Source organism: Rhincodon typus, chromosome 43 (genome assembly GCF_021869965.1).
Source record: "Rhincodon typus isolate 14 chromosome 43, sRhiTyp1.1, whole genome shotgun sequence".
Classification (NCBI taxonomy): Eukaryota; Metazoa; Chordata; class Chondrichthyes; order Orectolobiformes; family Rhincodontidae; genus Rhincodon; species Rhincodon typus.
Genome location: NC_063374.1, coordinates 1991927 through 2012955, shown reverse-complemented (window position 1 = coordinate 2012955; position 21029 = coordinate 1991927). Strand labels below are relative to the sequence as shown.

The following is a 21029-nucleotide window of genomic DNA, read 5'->3' as shown; positions in this document are numbered from 1 at the left end:
AGCACGGAGTCCCGTGTCACGGAGCTGCATTCACAGTGGAGAGAAACCATTCACGTGTTCCATATGTGGATGAGGCTCCAATGAATCGTCTGCCCTGTCAAGACATAAATGCATGAACACTGGGGAGAAACTGTTGAAGTGTGGTGACTGTGGGAAGGGATTCAATCAAAATTGAAAATACGTCAGTGCTGCCACACTGGGCAAAGGCTGTTCACCTGTTCCAAATGGCAGAAGACCTTCACTTGGTTATCCAACTTGCTGAGATACTAACAAGCTCACATTGAAGAGAAACCGTTCATGTATTCGAAATGCGGGAAGGGATGCACTCAGTTATTCAACCTGCTGATACACCAGAGCGGGTTCACACTGATGAGGGAGCTTTTAAATGTCCAGAATGTGAGAAATGCTTTAAAAGTTTCCAGGAACTGATGTACCATGAATGTGTTCACACTGATGCGAAACCATTCAAGTATTCTCACTGTGGGATTGGGTTCAGGACATCATCTGAAATCACTGTACATCTACGAATCACACGGGAGAGAGGCCGTTCACCGGCTCCAAATGAGAAGGGATTCACTCCTTGTAAAACTTTCAGAGGTGAATTCACAGTGGAAACAGGCCATTTACATGTTCTGAGCGTGTGAAAGGATGCACTCAGTTATCCTCACTGTTGGTATACTGGCGGGTTCACACTGATGAGAGACCTTTTAAAGTCCAGAGTGTGGGAAGTACTTCAAACATTCGCAAGAACTGATGACCCATTAACGTGTTCTTGTGACGAGTGACTGTTCATGTGTTCTTGCCTTTGGGACTGGGTTCGAGCAATCATCTGACCTCACTGTATGTCAGTGCACTCATGCTGGGGAGAGGCAGTTACCTGCTCCAAGTATGCAAATTGATTCAATTGAATGTGCACCCTTCTGAGACACCAGCGAGTTCACACTGGGGAGAAACCATTCAGTTGCTCAGAATATGGGAAAAGATTTGTTCATCTGCCCTCCTGAGACTCCAGTAAGGTCAGATGAAATTACAGTGACTGGACTCTTGCAGTTAATCACATCACAGACAGTAGTGTGAATATTAGGACCTGTTTTTGCTGATCTTAATAATCTCCAGACCAAATATAAGTATTTGTATTTTGGATAAAATTTAATTTAATCCACTTTATGTCATACAATTTCTTCATATCTCTCACACGTTAATTTCTTTTGAAGGGCTCTCCCTCTCCCTCTCTCCATCCCCTCCACCCTTGCCTCTGACAACAAGTGCAAGGAGCTCACGGAGCTTCTTTATTGCTAAGATTGAAACAACCCGATCAACTGCCCTGCTGCTTCTCACCCCTGCACCAGTTCACTACACTGAAATGCCCCTAAATATCCACCTTATCTAAGTCCTACACTCCCCTCTTCCCCCATCCAGCCTCCTCATGCACCGCAAATTCATAGTGAACAAGGAGAGATTCAAACGCTTGCAGTTCCCTTGTAAGGAGCTTGCTTAGATTGCACCGGAAGTACTGTGTGCAGTTCTGGTCTCCTTAACTCCGGAAATATATTATTGCCGTACAGTAAGTGCAGTGAAAAGACTTGTTCCTGGGATAGTGCATGGGATTGGGTGAAGTGTATTGAGATGGATAGAAAACCGGTTGGCAGAGAGGAAACAACGTGTAGGAATTAATGGGAGAGATAGTAGGAACTGCAGATGCTGGAGAATCTGGGAAACAAGGTGTAGAGCTGGATGAACACAGCAGGCCAAGCAGCATCGGAGGAGCAGGAAGGCTGACGTTTCGGGCCTAGACCCTTAGTCAGAAATGGGGGAGGGGAAGGGGATTCTGAAATAAATAGGGAGAGAGGGGGAGGCAGAAAGAAGATGGATAGAGCAGAAGATAGGTGGAGAGGAGACAGACAGGTCAGAGAGGCGGGGACGGAGCCAGTAAAGGTGAGTGTAGGTGGGGAGGTAGGGAGGAGATAGGTTAGTCCAGGGAGGACGGACAGGTCAAGAGGGCGGGATGAGGTTAGTAGGTAGGAGATGGGAGTGGGGCTTGTGGTGGGAGGAGGGGATAGGTGGGAGGAAGGACAGGTTAGGGAGGCGGGTCGAGCTGGACTGGTTTTGGGATGCGGTAGTGGAGGGGAGATTTTGAAGCTTGTGAAATCCACATTGATATCATTGGGCTGCAGGGTTCCCAAGGGGAATATGAGTTGCTGTTCCTGCAACCTTCGGGTAGCATTGTTGTGGCACTGCAGGAGGCCCAGGATAGACATGTCATCTGAGGAATGGGAGGGGGAGTTGAAATGGTTCACGATTGGGAGGTGTAGTTGTTTAGTGCGAACTGAGCGTAGGTGTTCTGCAACGTGGTCCCCAAGCCTCCGTTTGGTTTCCCCGATGTATAGGAGGCCACAATGGGAACAGCGGATGCAGTATACCACATTAGCAGATGTGCAAGTGAACATGTGCTTGATGTGGAAAGTCTTCTTGGGGCCTGGGATGGGGGTGAGGGGGGAGGTGAAGGGGCAGTTGTAGCACTTCCTGCGGTTGCAGGGAAAAGTGCTGGCTGTGGTGGGGCTAGAGGGGAGTGTTGTAAGGACAAGGCAGTCACGGAGAGAGTGGTCCCTCTGGAAAGCAGATAAAGGTGGGGAGGGAAAACTGTCTTTGGTGGTGGGGTCGGATTGCAGATGGCAGAAGTGTCGGAGGATGATGTGTTGGATCTGGAGGTTGGTGGGATGGTACATGAGGATGAGGAGGATTCTGTTTTGGTTGTTATTGCGGGGAGGGGATGTGAGGGATGAGTTGCGGGAAATGCGGGAGACACGGTCGAGGGCGTTCTCGACCACTGACGGGGGGGCAGTTGCGGTCCTTGAAAAACGAGGACATCTGAGATGTACGGGAGTGGAATACCTCATCCTGGGAGCAGATGTGGCGGAGGCGAAGGAATTGGGAATAGGGAATGGCATTTTTGCAGGAAGGTGGGTGGGAGGAGGTGTATGCCAGGTAGCTGTGGGAGTCGGTGGCCTTGAAATGGATATCGGTTTCTAGGTCGTTGCCAGAAATGGAGACAGAGAGGTCCAGGAAGGAGAGAGAGGTATTAGAGATGGTCCAGGTGAACTTAAGGTTGGGGTGGAAGGTGTTGGTGAAGTGGATGAACTGTTCGAGCTCCTCGTGGGAGCACGAGGCGGCGCCGATACAATCATCAATGTAACAGAGGAAGAGGTGGGGTTTAGGGTCTGTGTAGGTACGGGATCCCTCTTCCGTACCGACACAGGACACACCTAGAATATTGTGTGCAGTTTTGGTCTCCTTTTCTGAGGAAGGATGCTTTTGCCCTTGAGGGAGTGCAGCGAAGGTTTACCAGGCTGGATTCCAGGGATGGCAGGACTGACATAAGGAGAGATTGACTAGGTTAGGATTGTTTTCATGGGAGTTCAGATGAACGAGGGGGGAATCTCATAGAGATTTATAAAATTCTTACAGGACTAGACAGGGTAGATGCAGGGAGGATGTTTCCGATCAGGGGCGTGTCCAGAACCAGGGGTCACAATCTGAGGATTCGGGGTAGACGATTTAGGACAGAGACAAGGAGACATTTCTTCACCCAAAGAGTGTTGAGCCTGTGGAATTCATCACCACAGGAAGTAGGTAATGCCAAAACATTGAATGTATTCAAGAGACAGCTAGATATAGCACTTGGGACAAATGGGATCAAAGGTTGTGGGGAGAAAGCAGGACTAGGTTATTGAGTCGGATGATCAGTCATGCTCGTGATGAATGGCAAAGCAGGCTCAAAGGGCTGAATGGCCTCCTCCTGCTCCTATCCTCTATGTTTCTCTGAATGTCGTATGAAGAGGTTTAAAAGTAGAAATGAGCTGATGATACACCAGTGAATTCACTGCGGAGAAGCCATTCATCTGTGCTTTGTGTGGAATAGGCTTCACTCAGTCATCACAGCTCAGTAAACACCAACTGGTTCATACTGAAGGGAGACTGTTTCCGTATTCTGACCAAAGGAAGAGCTTTAAAAGCACAACTAATCTGCTGAGGCACCAACCCACTCACACTGGATAGAGACCATTCACTTGCACCGCCTGACACAAGAGTTTTGCTCAGTTAACTACAATCATTTCACACTTTTCATTTTTTAATTCATTTGTGGGATGTGGACATCGCTGGCTGCCCAGCATTTATAGCACATCCCTAGTTGCTCTTGAGAAAGAGGTGGTGAGCTGCCTTCTTGAACTGCCATTGTCTTTCTAGGTGCCTAGGTCAATGCCAGGTGGTCTGTTCAGTTTCGTTTCTTTGAGACTTTGTAGCGACTGGTACAACTGAATGGCTTGCTGGACCATTTCAGAGGACAATTGAGAGTCAACCACCTTGCTGTGCATCTGGAGTCACATGTAGGCCAGACCAGGTGAGGATGGCAAATTTCCTTCCCTGAAGGACTTGAATGAATCAGATGGTTTTTCCTGACAATGCTTTCATGGTCAATCAGATTCTTAATTTCAGATTTTTTTTATTGAATTCACATTCAACCATCTGCTATGGCAGGATTGGAACTCAGGTTCCCAGACCACTAGCTAAACTTCTGGATTAATAGTCTGGTGCCAATACCATAAGGCCATGGCTTACCCACGTTCACAGTAACTAAGAAAAAGAGATCATTAAATATTCTGACTGAGAAGACAAGCAAAAACGACGGAATCAGCTGAAACATGAGTCACACGCTGGGCAGAGACAGTTTACACCATCACAACACAGTAAACATTTTTATTCACTCTGATACGAGACTGTTCAAGTGTTCAGACATTGAAAAGAGATTTAAGTGCACAAGAAAACTGCAGCAACCAGACACTGTCACTGGGGACTGTTCATCTGCTTCATGTGTGGGAAGTGATTGAATCTGTCTTCCATCTTCTAAACTGATGAAACACCAGCCTGTCTCCCTGGGGAGACACTGTTCCCCTGCTCCATGTAGGGGGAGTGATTGAATAGAACATAGAACAGTACAACACAGGAACAGGCCTTTAACCCGTTGTATCTATGCTGGCCATGATGCTATTCTAAACCAATCCTATCTTTTTGCACATAGTCCATATCCCTCTATTCTCTACCTGTACATGTGTCTGTCTAACTGCTTCTTAAAACTTTGCTATCTTGTCTGCTTCCACCGCCACCTCTAGCAGCACGTTCCAGGCCCCAAATACCTTCTGTGTAAAAAATGTTCTTGCAAATTTCCTTTAAACTTCTCTCTCTCACCTTAAACCTATGACCCAAGTATTTGACGTTTCCACCCTGAGAAAGAGACTCTGACTATCTACCCTATCCATACCTCTCATAATTTTGTATACTTCTATCAGGTTGCCCTTCACCCTCTGATGCTGTAGTGAAACCAATCCAAGTTTGTATAACCTCTCCTTATAGCTCATACCAGGCAACATCTTGGTAAACTGAGTGCCTCCACGTCCCTCTTCCAAATGGGGTTCAACATGCAGGAGAACTGATTAATTAGCCGAAGGGGTTAGTATATAGTAATCAGAAGATTTCATTAGCCATGTTTGACTTCATGCAATAAGACCTCATGGAATCCAGAGTTAACGTTGACGACAAGGCAACTCTCTCCCAACACTGTCGTCACATTTGCTGGGACTGATGTACCAGTATGTCAGGATATACCCAGAGATGGTGATGAGTGTGACTATCAGCTCGCCTGAATTAAACTCCACTTGCTATTTCTTCGCCCAATTCTCTCACCTACCTATCTCCTGCTCTATCCTTTGGCAATCCTCCTCACTATTTGCAGCTTCCCCAATCTTTGTCATCTGCAGACTTACTAATCAGGCCACCCAGATTCTCTTCCAAAATCATTTCGGTATATTACAAACAACAGGGGCCCTGTGGAATACCACTGGTTGCAGATCTCCCTGTGACTGGACTAAAGCTTAATATTAGGAAACACATGAAATAAATCAGTACATGTCAAACAGTGTTCAAGTCTTTGATTTTTCTGCAGGAAGAAGAGATTGATTCAGTTTGGGACCTTGTCTTCTGTCTTCAGGAAGATTGATGTTTGTGAAACATCTTTCACCATATCAAGATGTCCCAATGTGCTTTGCAGAACGTACATATCTCTTTAAAGTGTCGTCACTGTTGTAATGTAGGAAATGTGGCAGTGAAACACTGCACAAAAGGAAAAAAAATCAAGATCAGTTAATGTATTCATTGGTGTTTATGAAGATGATCAAGACTTTCCAGGATACAACACCTAGACCTCAATGTAAAACAATGAACACTACTCTCCACACCCCAAAATAAAACAGTGAATGTTATTCCCCAGACCTCAATATAACATAGTGAACATTATCCCAGATCCCAACATAAAACATTGAATATTATTTCCCAGACACCATCATAAAGCCATGAACATTATCCTCCCAGACTCCAAAATAGTACAGACATTTTTCACCAGACTCCAAAGAAAACAGTGAAGATCACCTCCCAGGCCCTAATATAAAACAGTAAGCATCACCCCTCAGACTTCAATATAAAGCAGTGAACATTATCTTCCACACCCCAAACTAGAACGGAGAACATTACCATCTCAAATCAAAATATTAAAGTGAACCTTTTTCCTCCCACAGTCTTCTGACCTGAATGGAGCCGAGCTGGAAGCTCATGAGAAAGAAGGACATTACCGAGATGGAATGATAGTCTGTTTGTACACAAATGCCCCCATGCCACACATACATCATGAACCAGATCAGGCTGGAAATACACAGCAGCCCAGGCAGTAGCTGAGGTGAGAGATGCCGAGTTTGTATTTGATGTCGGCAGACTTACGTTTCAAGTTCGAAAAGATGGAAATATGTTTAAGTAGAGAAAAGAGCACTTACTTTCAGATTCAAAATTGAGTTCTTCATCATCTTTGCCCCATTTCATACTATGTTGTCATTTTCCCACCTTCCTTGATTTTTTTTTTATTTGTATTCCGGCAATTGTTATTCTCCAATTCGCACCGCCTCCAAAAAAAAGCCGCGTCCTCACTTGTCTCATTCCTGCTCCCTTTGATCATTGTTTTATGAGACCTGTTGTCAGGCAATTGCTCTCGCTTCTACCCTATGCCCGAGCAACTAATGACCATCTAGCCAAAAGTTATTGGGATGGAAGAGATGATGAAATCTATGATCAGGGAAAACAGTAACACACATTGAGAGATTTTTCAGTGAATTCAATTTGCAAAGTGTGTTAAAGCGGCAATGCTATGTTTACAAAACACTCTCGAGCCAGGTAGGAGTCGAACCTACAATCTTCTGATCCGTAGTCAGACGCGTTATCCATTGCGCCACTGGCCCACACTATTAAAGTAGTAGGCGGAGTGTGAGTCATCTCTGCAAAGTTGTGGTTTTGACAGATACATGAGCAGTAATGGTAAACCCGTAGACTGAACATTCAGGAACAGAATCATCTTCACTGCTTGACCTAGTTCACCTTGAATACTGCTGAATTTCACTGCAAAGTAAAGAAAGCGCACCTCCCATTCAGATAACAAGGTGTTGAGCTGGATGAACCCAGCAGGCCAGGCAGCATCAAAGGAGCAGGAAAGCTGACGTTTCTTATGTCTTCGTTAAATCAGTTCACAATCCTCCAGGATTCAAAATTCATCTGAGGAAAACAACTATAAACTTTGGAAATGGTGTGTACTTTACTTTTAAAAGTTTATTTTTAAAAAGCTCTGTATTTTGGGAATAAATGAAACTTCTCACAGCATACAGATGAGCTGAAGTTTGAAAGATATAAAAAGTACATAAAATAACGGCGTAATGTCACCTGGTGAACTGGACCCCGGCTCTTCAGACCAGCGGAGAGTTAATACTTTCTGCTATGTTACCTTGGTCCATAAGATCATAAGAAAAAGGAGTTGAATTAGACCATTTCGCCCAGTCTGCTCTGCCACGCGATCATGGCTAATGTTTCCCAATACTATTTTCCTGCCTTCTCCCCGTAATATTTGATCCCCTTACCAATCAAGAACCTATCTAACCAAAACAACAATTGCTGGGAAAATTCAGCAGGTCTGGCAGCAAAGAATGCAGAGTTAATGTTTTGGGTCCAATGATCTTTCTTCTTAACTGAACCGACGTGAAATACACTAAATGACTTGGCCTCCACAGCCTTCTGTAGTAATGAGTTCCATGGATTCACCATCCTCTGGCTGAAGAAATTCCTCCTTATTGCAGTTCTAAAGGATGATCCCTTCACACTGAGACTGGGGTCCTAGTTTTTCCTACTAGTGGAAACATCTTGTCCATGTCCACTCAATCCAGGCTGAATAACTCCACGAAAGCTGGTATTCTGTCACCAAGTCACCCTTTATTTACACGTGCACATACATGACACTGACCCAGCTAGCTCAGAGCTGGTTTCTAGAGTGAACAGGACCCCTGACACTCCTATTTATGTCTGTTAGCCAAGACTCTGATTAGACAAGGTTAACAGCCCCAATCAGGGATCTCATATTCTATGAGATCCACCTGGTTGACATTTATACCAATCACTACATTCCCACCCGCCAATTCCTGGGATGTGGGCCAAATCTTTTCCCTGTATTTTCTCCTGGGATGTTTTCACACCAGGTCTGGTTCCTCCAACTCTTCGGATACTGGCTGCACATACCAGACTGTAGCCTGCCTCTTGTGTCTGGAGCAATCGGCTACAACTTGCCTTCATCAGGTGGTAACCGCATCAAGGCTACGACATTGGCCATGAACATCTCATCGTCAAAGGCTTTTTCAATGCTATAAGACCATAAGACATGGGAGTATTGGTGGTGGAGGGAGTGGATGCTTGTGGATGTAGTGCCAATAAACCAGGCTGCTTTGTCCTGAATGGTATCAAGCTTCTTTAGTGTTGTTGGGGCTGCACTCATCCAGGCAGGTGGGGAGTATTCCATCACACCCTTGACTTGTGCCTTGTAGACGGTGGACAGGCTTTGAGGAGTCAGGAGGTGAGTTACTCGCTACAGTATTCCAAGCTTCTGGCCTGCTTTTGTAGCCACTGTATATGTGGTGAGTCCGGTTGAGTTTCTGGTCAATGACAACCTCCAGGATGTTGATAATGGGGGATTCAGTGATGGTAACACCATTGAGTGTCAAGGACTGGTGGTTAGATTGTGTCTTATTGGTGATAGTTATAGTCTGGCATTTGTGTGGCGCGAATGTCACTTGCCACTTGTTAGCCCAAGCCTGGATATTGTCCAGATCTTGTTGCATTTGAACACGACTGCTTCAGTATCTAAGGAGTCACAAATGGTGCTGAACATTGTCCAATCATCAGCAAACATTCCCACTTCTGACGTTATGATGGAGGGAAGGTCATTGATGAAGCAGCTGAAGACGGTTGGGCTGAGGACACTACCCTGAGGAACTCCTGCAGAGATGCCCTGGAGCTGAGATGACTGACTTCCAACAATCACAACCATCATCCTATGTGTCAGGTATGAGTCCAACCACCAAAGAGTTTGCCCCCTGATACCCATTGATTCCAGTTTTGCTAGGGCTCCTTGTTGCCACACTCAGTCGAATGCAGCCTTGATGTCAAGGGCTGTCACTCTCACCTCAGCTCTAGAATTCCGCTCTATTGTCCATGTTTGAACCAAGACTGTAATGAGGTCAGGAGCTGGGTGGCCCTGGCGGACCTAAACTGGGCATCACTAAGCAGGTTATTGCTGAGCAGTTGCTGCTTGATAGCACTGTTGATGACACTTTCCATCACTTTACTGATGATTGAGAGGAGACTGATGGGGTGGTAACTGACCGGGTTGGATTTGTCCTGCTTTTTGTGTACAAGATATACTTGGACGTTTATTTGATTGGTTCTGATTTTGGATGTTCTAAACCAAACCAACTGTAGGTGGGCTTTCCAGGGCACGTACTCTCCTGGATGCCAGTCTATGAGTGTTCTTCCTCACTTCAGGCCTAGTGAAACTCTTTTGCTGTCTCGAGCCCACATACTGGCAGCAACTTCAATCACCTGCTGGCCTGGATCCTTGAGAAAATTGTAACCATTTGATTGAGCCTTGCCTTTGTTTTGGGGTTTTGCTGTGTGCTAACCTTGGGTCCCTCTGTTCAGGATATGTCCTGAGTGAGGCTATGCAGTTCTTTTCTATCAGGTGGTGTTCCCCAAGCTCAGTTGGCCTGGCAAATGTGTCCACTTTCGTCAGCATACCTTGTAACTCATAAGCTCCATTTGCAACATTTTCCAGTGATAGAGACAGTTGTAGTGCCTGAAGTGCAGTTGGGCTTAAGTTAGTCGGCACTTTTGCACAGCCACATGATCAATCCCACATACCAAACGGTCTCTCAGCATTTCACTTAGGGTTAAACCAAAATCACAGGTCTGTCAGTCGTCTTAACCTCATCAAAAATCCCAACACGGATTTCCCTTGTTCTCAAACTGTCAAGTAAACTGATAGCATGTCAGAATTAGAGGAAGCTTGGGATCGTAATATTCCTTAGCTAAGTCCATCAACTCTTGAAAGGTTTTAGTATCTGGTCCCTTTGGAAAGTTAGGCTCCTAATGACTGAAAAAGCTGCAGGTCTATACGCTGTCAGGAGAATTACTTGTTGCTTTTTGTCTGCCCAATATCATTTGCCCAGAAAATATAACACATTCTTTCTACCTAGTAGGCCCAATCTTCAAGGGCAGGATCAAACAAGTCAAGCTTCACAAATAACAGCATAATGCCAGAAATGCTTACCCCAATTCAAACAAATGTTGCAAGCAAATTGCTTCAGGTGTATATTTTTCTCTCATCATCACTGAAATAACTCCACAAAGGCCAGTATCCTATCAGTAAGTCACCATTATTTGCAAGTGGATAGTCTATGACACTGACCCAGCTAGCAGAAGGCTAGCCCCGAGAGTGAGCAGATCTCCAATACTCCTGTTAATATCTGTCAGTCAGGACTCCCTGATTGGACCAGGTTAACAGCCCCAATCAGGGAAGTCATATTCTGTGGATCCACCTGGTTGACATTGTTTCATCACAACCTAGGCCTCTCAATATTCTGTAAGTTTCAATCAGATTCCCCCTTAACCTTCTAAACTCCATCAGTATGGTTTATATACAGGGCAACAGATACACAGGAGTGGCTTACAGACTATTCTAATCAAGGGATTTAGGGTGATTGATATACAGAGCAACAGATACCTGGGAGTAAGTTACAGTGTGGAATCTAATCAGGTGTTTTGGGGTGGTGAATATGCAGAGTAACAGATACCAGGGAGTGAGTTACAGACTAGAAGCTAATCAGTGCGGTTTATACTTAAAATAACATATCCGGTGTAATTACAAACAGGAGTCTAGTTGAGGGATTCGGAGGGGGTGTGCAGGTAGCTTAGAAATAAACTGACTGATACCCAGGACTGGAATCTAGTAAATAGCTCAGATGTTTGTATTTCTATTTGAAATAACAGAAGCCCAACAGTGAGTTGCAGGCTGCAATGAAATCTAGAAGCTTTGTCGAGAGATTTGTGGGAATCAGGTTCTTTCTGTGAAGGTTTGTGTGTGTTTGTGGCTTTTATTTCTTAGAGTTGATATTTGTGTGTGTGAAAGACGGAAAGAGAAAATGCCTCACTGAGTGACATGTCATCACCTCTGTGTTGCTGTGTGTGAGTGTATATATCACTGAGAGATTTGCTTTTCTGTGAGTTTGTGTGTATGTGACAGTGTACATCACTTCAAGATCTGTGTTTGGGAGAGTATGTATCTCTGGGTGACAAGTCTTTGTGAGTGTGTATGTCTCTGCCTGCATGTGAGACAGTATAAATCCCTCGGTCCCATGTCTTCATTTTTTTTGTTGTTCACTCTTGGGATGTGTGCATCACTGGCTGGCCAGCATTTCATTGCCTGTGCTTAGTTGCCCTTGAGAGGGTGATAGTGAGCTAACACCTTGAACCACTGCAGTCTACATTCTGTAGGTGGACCCACAAAACCCTTAGGAAAGGAATTTTAGGATTTTGACCCAGCGTCACTGAATGAACGGTGATATATTTCCAAAAAAGGATGGTGCATGGCTTGAAGGGGTACTTAACAGGTGGTGTTCCCATATATCTGCTGCTCTTGTCCATCTGCATGGAAGTAGTCATGGGTTTGGAAGGTGCTGTCTAAGCATCTTTGGCGAATTTCTACAGTGCATCTTGTGGATACTACAAACTGCTGCTACTGAGCGTCAATGGTGGAGGGAGTGGATGCATGTGGGTGTGGTACCAAACAAGCGGACTGCTTTGTCCCAGATGGTGTCAACCATCTTGAGTGTTGTAGGAGTTGCACCCATCCAGGCAAGTGGGAACATCACACTCCTGACTTGGGCCTTGTAGATGATGGACAGGCTCTGGAAAGTCAGGAGGTAAGTTACTTGACACAGTATTCCTAGCCTGTGCCCTGGTCTTGTAGCCACTGTGTTTATGTAGTGAGTCCAGCTGGGCTTCTGGTCAATGGTAACCTCCAGGATGTTGACAGTGGGCGATTCAGTGGTGGTAACACCATTGAATATCAAAGGGCATTAGTTAGATTCTCTCTTATTGGAGATGGTATTTGTGTGACACAAATGTTACTTGCCACTTGTCAACTTGAGCCTGGGTATTGCCCAGATCTGGTTGCATTTGAACATGAACTGCTTCAGTATCTGAGTAATCGTGAATGGAGTTGAACATTGAGCAATCATTGGTGAACATCCCCACTTCTGACCTTATGATGGAGGGAAGATCATTGATGAAGCAGCTGAAGATGGTTGGGCCTAGGACTCCACCCTGAGGAACTCCTGCAGAGAGGTCCTGTAGCTGAGATGACTGACCTCCAATAACCACAAGTATCTTCGTACGTACCAGGTAGGACTCCAACCAGCGCAGAATTTGTCCCCTGATAGCAGATTTCTCGGGGTCTCTGACGCCACACTCAGTTAAATGTGGTCATTCTCACCTTACCCTGGAATTCAGCTCTTTTGTCCATGTTTGATTCAAGGCTGTAATGAGGTCAGGAGCTGAGTGGCCCTCGTGGAACCCAGACTGGATGTCACTGAGTAAGTTATTGCTGAGCAAGTGCTGCTTGAAACACTGTTGATGACACCTTCGATCACTTTACTGATGATAGAGAGTAGACTGATGGTACAGTATTTGGCCAGGTTGAATTTCATCTGATATTGAGTACATAGCATATCTGAGCAATTTCATACATTGTTGGGTAGTTACCAGTGTTGTAACTGTACTGGAAGAGCTTGGCTAGGACAGCGAAAAGTTCTGGACCATCAGACTTCAGTGCTATTGCTGACATATTGTCAAGGCCCATAGCCTTTGCAGTATCCAGTGTCTCCAATCATTTCTTGATATCACGTGGAGTGAATCAAATTAGCTGAAGACTGGTATCTGTGATGCCGGGGGTGGAGGAGTCCGAGATAGATCATCCATTCAGCACTTCTGGTTGAGGATTGCTGCAAATGCTTCAGCTTTATCTTTTGCACTGACATGTTGGGCTCTTTCATCATAATGGTGGGAATATTTGTGTAGCCACCTCCTCCGGTGAGTTGTTTAATTGTCCACCACCATTCACGACTGGATGTGGCAGGACTGCAGAGCATAGATCTGATCAGTTGGTTGTGGGATCGCTTAGCTCTGTCTATCACTGACTGCTTATGCTGTTTTGCATGCAAATAATCCTGTCTGGTAGCTTCACCAGATAGACACCTCATTTTCAAGTATGCCTGATGCTCTCCTGGCATGCCTTCCTGCACTTTCCATTGAACCAGGGATGATCGCCTGGCTTGATGGTAATGGTTGAGTGCACACTTGTCTCTGTGAGCGTGTGAATTTGAGACACACTGTATATCACTGAGTGACATGTTTGTCCATGTGTGGTTCTGTGAGTTTATATCATTGGCTACATCACTGACTGATAGATTTGGAAAATAGAGTTAAGGAGAATCCAAAGAGATTCTTTAAGTATATTAAGGGCAAAAGAGTAACTAGGGAGAGAATAGGGCCCTTAAAGATCAATGTGGCCACCTATGTGTGGAACCATAGGAGATGGGTGAGATATTAATTGAATATTTTACATCAGTATTTTACTGTGGAAACGGAAATGGAAGCTTGGGAACTTGGCGAAATAAATCGTGATGTCTTGAAAAGAATTCATATTACAGAAGAGGAGGTGCTGGAGGGCTTAAAGGCAGGGAAATCCCCAGACCTGATCAGGTATTTCCCAGAACTTTGTGGGAATCTAGGGAGGGGATTGCTGCGTCCTTGCTGAGATATTTGTATCATTGACAGCCACGGGTGTGGTGCCGGAAGACTGGAGGTTAGTTAATATGTTGCCATTATTTAAGAGAGGCAGTAATGAAAAGCCAGGGAACTATAGACCAGTGAGCCTTACGTCAGTGGTGTGTAAGTTGTTGGAGGGGATTCTGAGGGATGGGATTTACATGTATTTGGAAAGGCAAGGATAGATTAGGGATAGTCAACATGGTCTTGTGTGTGGAAGCTCATGTCTCACTCAGTGGATTAAGTTTTTTGAAGAGGTGACAAAGAAGATTGATGAAGGTAGTGTGGTAGATGTCTATATGGACTTCAGCAAAGTGTTCAACAAGGTTACACATGGATCACATGGGATCCAATGGGTGCTAGCCAATTGGATATAAAATTGGCTTGATTGTAGGAGACAGGTGTAGAGGGTTGCTTTTTGGACTGGAGTCCTGTGACCGACAGTGTGCCACAAGGACTGGTGCTGGGTCCACTGCTTTTCATCATTTATATAAATTATTTGGATGTGAATATAGGAGGCATGGTTAGCAAGTTTGCAGATGACATCAAAATAGGTGTTATAGTGGACAGTGAAGAAGATTATCTCAGAGTACTACAGGAACTTGAACAGATGGGCAAATGGGCTGAGGACTGGAAAATAGAGTTTAATTTAGATAAACATGAGTGTTGGATTTTGATAAGGCAAATCGGGGCAGGACTTATACAGTAAATGTTAGGGTCCTGGGGATTATGGCCGAACGAAGAGACCTAGGGGTGCAGGTGCATAGTTCCTTGAAAGTGGGGTCACAGGTAGACAGGGTAGTGAAGAAAGCAACTGCCCAATTGCCTTCATTGGTCATAACATTGAGTATAAGAGTTGAAATGGCATGTTGCAGCTGTACAGGACTTTGGTGAGGCCACTTTTGGATTACTGCATACAATCCTGGAAAGATTTTGTTAAACTTGAGAGAGTCTAGAAAAGATTTACAAGGATGTTGCGAGGAACGGAGGTTTTGAGTTATAGGGAGAAACTGAATAGACTAGGGCTTTATTTCCCTGGAGCGTCAGAGGCTGAAGGGTGACCAAATAGAGTTACATAAAATCATGAGGGGCATGGATAGGGTGAATAGCCAAGGTCTTTTTCCTAGGCTGGGCGAGTCCCAAACTAGAGGGTGTAGCTTTAAGTTGAGAGGGAAAAATTTTTAAAAGAATTGAGTAGAACAAAATAGCAATTTATTGTCACTTATATCTATGAAAATACGGTGATGTGTATAAGTCACCACAATTCAGCCATTTTAATTACAGAAATGATGAAATGAATTAATTGAGATAAAGTTCATCTTTTGTTCCCTGAGGGATCACCTTTTCACACAGAGGGTGGTGTGTAAATGAAACAAGCTGCCAAGTGACTTTTTTCCCCTCTTTATTCATTAACAGAATGAGTGTGTTGTTGGCTACGCAGCATTTATTGCCTATCCCTAATTGCCCAGAGGGCAATTCAGAGTCAATCACATTGCTGTGGGTCTGGAGTCACATGTAGACCAGACCAGGTAAGGATGGCAGTTTCTTTCCCTAAAGGACATTAGTGAACCAGATGGGTTTTTTGCCCCGACAATCGATTCATGGTCATCATTAGATTCTTAATTCCATATATTTTTAATTGAATTCAAATTCCATTATCTGCCATGGCAGGATTCAAACCTGGTCTCAGGACCTGGTTTGGGTCTCAGGATTAACAATACAGCAGTAATACCACTAGGGCATCGCCTCCCCCAGTGGATGTGGGTACAATTTCTACATTTAAAAAGTGTCTGGATGGGTATATAAATAGGATGGGTTTAGAGGGATATGGACCAAATGCTGGCAAATGAGACTAGGTCAGATTGGGATGTCTAGTTGGTGCGGACAAGTTGGACTGAAGGATCTGTTTCCGTGCTGTATGACTCTGACTCTACGGTGACATGTTTTCGTCTGTGTGTGCCTGAGTGTACATTACAGATGAGTGCGTGTTCATCTGTGTGCTTATTAGTGTGTGTGAGACAGTAACTCACTAACTGATGTGTTTTAGTTTGTGTGTGTGAGTGTTTACGTCGCTGTATGATGTGCATGTGCGTGTGACAGACAGTGTACATGGGAGAGTGTGTGTGTGTGTGTGTGAGAGAGACAGACAGCGAGAGTGGGTGTGAGGATTGTGCCTTAGCTTTGTTGTGTGTTGTCAGTTGCTCACCTGGGCAAGTTGCTGCATCAGGACACAGACTGCATTTGCTCTCTCCCTGTGTAAACTTTCCCTTTCTCTGTGTATATGTGTGTCTTTCTCTCTCTCCTTGACCTTCCATTCCACTCTTTAGAGCTGGCATGTTAAGAGATAAAACACAGAAATTTAACATGCTGGTGCAGCCAACAGTTAGAATGACAAATGGTGGGTGAGCAGATCTTACCAGGGATTGGAGTATGACAATAAGGAAAAGGCATCTAATTTTTGTAACTCTGCACTGAAAAATTAAAATAGATGTGGGATCAATTCCATTTGCTGAAAATAATTTCAAACTTGTATGACACTTGACATGTAGAAGTCAATTAACTACACGATTTTAGTGATTTCTCACTTGACTGGATTGAAATACATCCCCCACTATTTTTCCCATTAACTGAAGATACTAATATCCTTTTATAATTTCAGTAACACACTGCTTACTATGCTGCCTATATGGCTTTGTCTCATTCATCTTCAATCCCGTGTAAATACAATGAAACCAACAAACACCAGTTCCACCCAAGAGCTTTGTTTAATCGCAGATACATGTTTTCTTTTATTTTTAGACAACACACAATTTGTTAAGAAGGCGTACAGTATGTTAGGTTTTATTGGTAGAGGGATTGAGTTTCGGAGCCATGAGGTCATGTTGCAGCTGTACAAAACTCTGGTGCGGCCGCACTTGGAGTATTGCGTACAGTTCTGGTCACCGCATTATAGGAAGGATGTGGAAGCATTGGAAAGGGTGCAGAGGAGATTTACCAGGATGTTGCCTGGTATGGAGGGAAGGTCTTATGAGGAAAGGCTGAGGGTTTTGAGGCTGTTTTCGTTAGAGAGAAGAAGGTTAAGAGGTGACTTGATAGAGACATACAAGATCATCAGAGGATTAGATAGGGTGGACAGTGGGAGCCTTTTTCCTCGGATGGTGATGGCTAGCACGAGGGGACATAGCTTTAAATTGAGGGGTGATAGATATAGGACAGATGTCAGAGGTAGGTTCTTTACTCAGAGAGTAGTAAGGGCGTGGAATGCCCTGCCTGCAAAAATAGTAGACTCGCCCACTTTAAGGGCATTTAAATGCTCATTGGATAAACATATGGATGATAATGGAATAGTTTAGGTTAGATGGGCTTCAGATTGGTTTCACAGGTCGGCGCAACATCGAGGGCCGAAGGGCCTGTACTGCGCTGTAATGTTCTATGTTCTATGTTCTATGTTCTATGAACTCACAGCAGGTCAGTGTGGTATTGGATAAACACAATTTTGGGATAAGCCTAGCCTCACAAGATTCAAATTCTACGACAGATTATAAACAAGGCTGCACACCTACAATTCAGTGACTGAGCTATTTCAGTTTCTGTATAATTGAGTCTTTCAGATATTTGAAGCTTGCAAAAGAAGCCAGACATTGCTGAAATGTTACATTGTCTCAGGCATTTACTGTAGATAGGCTTAGAATTCCAGACCTAAACTAAAGCTTTCTCTGTTTCTGCATTTGGTTTCACATTGAATGTCACAGTCATAACTATATTCATATAGTTCATTTTGTTCTCCTCAATCTAACATCCAAAAGCATTGGTTTATATCTTTTTTTGATGAATGGATGATTTATTGTCACTGTACTGAACAGCTTTCAGTTGTCTCCATAACCCTGTGCCATTTTGATAGTTTAAGAATAAGAGCAAATGAAAAGATATAACTTAAAGAGAAGTCCAACTATGCACGAGTTCTGAGCCAGCTTCGCCAGATCTTCAAGCGCTTTCTTTTGCCACTGGGCCAATTCACCTTTGCCTCCACCCGCACTGGGCACACCAACATCAGAGACTATCACTGTGGTCAATATTGCCACGCTGCCTTCCTGCCACCACCAAAGCCTGACCCAGTCAACAATGAGGTCGCCATTCCTCAGGTGCCATTTTGCCTTGCTGGGCCTACCTCACTGACATCATCTCAGGGCTTGCTCTCTGCCACGCTGGACTCGCTCTCTTCCCCCAAAAGTTTCATCACCGTCTGTGCCTGGAAGAGCCAACTCTGTTGCCAGCAATGCTACACATGCTCGGGAGGCCGGGCCCACTCATGCCCTGCCGAAGACGCCAAGAAAGGCTTTAAAAGAGGAAAATAAAGAAAAAGAGCAAAAGTAAAAAGGGAAAAAAGAAGAAACAAAGAAGGCAGGCGGAAGCAGACCAGCGCTGGACCAGGACCTCGAATGCAATTCTGCAACTCTGCCGCCATCTTGTCTGCTGAGTTTGCTGTATTTTGTTGTATTTTATCTGCAGGAGGCTAAGAGATATAGAAAGCGTGAGGTGTTTTTTAACCTGCCAAGCTAGATGAATGATTCCAAATGAATCAGTTCAACATTTTAGGTTTGTTCACTGCCACCATCTGATGTTAGCACAGCACTAACGTTGACTCTATAAATAGGAAAACGTAAGAAAGCGTGGCATAATCAGTATATTTTAAAATATTAAACACTAGTCCCATGCTAGCGTCTAAGATTCTCTGACCCTCAACCCACACCCATCCCCCCAGCCCGACACAGAGGACTGGGCAAATTCTGGAGTTATTTGCTGAGGTTATCTCTAGGGATTTTCTGGCTGTCAGTGTGACTCCCAGATTAAACTCTCTCTCTCTCTTTCTGTCTTTTTATTGCAGCCATTTCAAGCTTGACTTTCCAACTTTGATTTCTTATCCCCTTGTTGGATATCTCAATAGAGTTTGAGAATTTAAAATATTGACCACACACTGGCCCCTTAAAACCCCGTGCCGATACAGCAGAGTGAAGAACATGGGGATTTTGCACAGAATGTTGTCAGGGGAATACTCAGTGAGGTTCTGAACTCATGCGTTGAGACTGAAATTTCTATATTTCTCCATGTGTGTGTGCGTGTGTGCCTGATTGTGTTGCTGACTGTGAATGAGCATATCTGTGTGTGAGAGAGAGAGAGCCATGTCTGTGTGTCCATCTGAGTTTACACTTTTAGTGTCAATGATCCCATGATATGGATGTGCTGGTGTAGGACTGGGCTGGACAAGGGGAGAAATCATATGACACCAGGTTATTGTGCAACAGGTTTATTTGAAAACACAAGCTTTCTGAGCCTTGCTCCTTCTTCAGGTGTTAGTGAGAGAGGCAGTATCAGGCACAGAATTTCTAAGTAAAAGATCAAAGATTCACACCATTGATGAGGATGTACTAAATAAACCTAAGATGCTGCTAAACCCTTAATCAGTTTGAAGGGTTTAATTGATTTATATATATATATATATATATATATGTATATATAAAAACGTATATATATATGTGTAAATCCCTGAATTCCTTTCAAGTCATGTTGATTCCATAATGTAACAACTAAGTCTCTCTCCATTTCACACACATGAAAACTCACACACACACTTATACACATATGCACTAACACACACACTCCAAAGAACACATGCAAATAAACAGATGCTCACACAAACATGCTAACACACATATGCTCACACACAGACACACACACTCTCACACACAATCACATACACACACTCTCATGCATGCATACACTTACACTTACACACATACACAAGCACAGAAATAGGTCCTTTCGCCCGTCACATTTGCACTGATCAAAAACAGCCACCAAACTATTCTAATCCTTCCAGCAGTTGGCCCATAGCCCTCTCCGCCTTGGCATCACAAGTGTACATCTGAAAACTTTGTAAATATTAAGATCGTTTCTGCCTCTTCTACCCTTGCAGGCAGATAGTTCCAGATTCCCATCACCCTCTGCGTGAAAAAGCTTTTACTCCCTGTAAAGTCCAATGATGCAGCACTTCCTTCTCAAGCTGTGTAACTTGTTGTTTCAATGACGGTTAACTCCGTGAGGTTCTGACATTGGAAGCATTGCTTCATCACACTGGTGGCTTGCTCCATGATATTCTTGGTGTCTCTCTTCCTCTGATATGTTATCTTCACATTGTTGGTAGGTGGTGGGAAGTGGTGAGGATCATAGATCATAGAATCCCTACAGTGTGGAAACAGGCCATTCAGCCCAACAAGTCCACACTGCCCCTCACAGCATCCAACCCAGGCCCATCCTCATAACCCACCTAATCTGCACATCTTTGAACACTGCTGGCAATTTAGCATGGCGAATCCACCTAGCTTGTACATCTTTGGACTGTGGGACAAAACTAGAGCACCTGGAGGAAACCCACGCAGACACAGGGAGAATGTGTAAACTCCATACAGATAGTCACTTGAGGGTGGAATTGAACCTGGTTCTCTGGTGCTGTGAGGCAGCAGTGTTAACCACTGAGCCACTGTGCCACCCACTGTGGTTTACTAAAAGTAGTTAAAAATACTTTGTACACGAAGCCAGGTACATGTCCAAGCACGAGACCCCAGTTTTGGATCCAGCAATATCGGATAGTCAGAACGCAAATCTCAGAGTTGCTTTTGGCACATCAACTTCTGGATTGCGGGTCCAAAATGCTCCTGCTGCCCAGATTAATA

The 21029-nt window shown here is 44.3% G+C and overlaps 1 non-coding gene across 1 annotated transcript; it reads right to left on the bottom strand.

Moving 5' to 3' along the window:
- Nucleotides 1-7264: 7264 nt before the first annotated feature.
- On the bottom strand, nucleotides 7265-7337 carry trnar-acg. The gene has a single exon. It is a non-coding gene; the product is annotated as a tRNA-Arg (tRNA).
- Between the last annotated feature and the right edge of the window lie 13692 nt (nucleotides 7338-21029).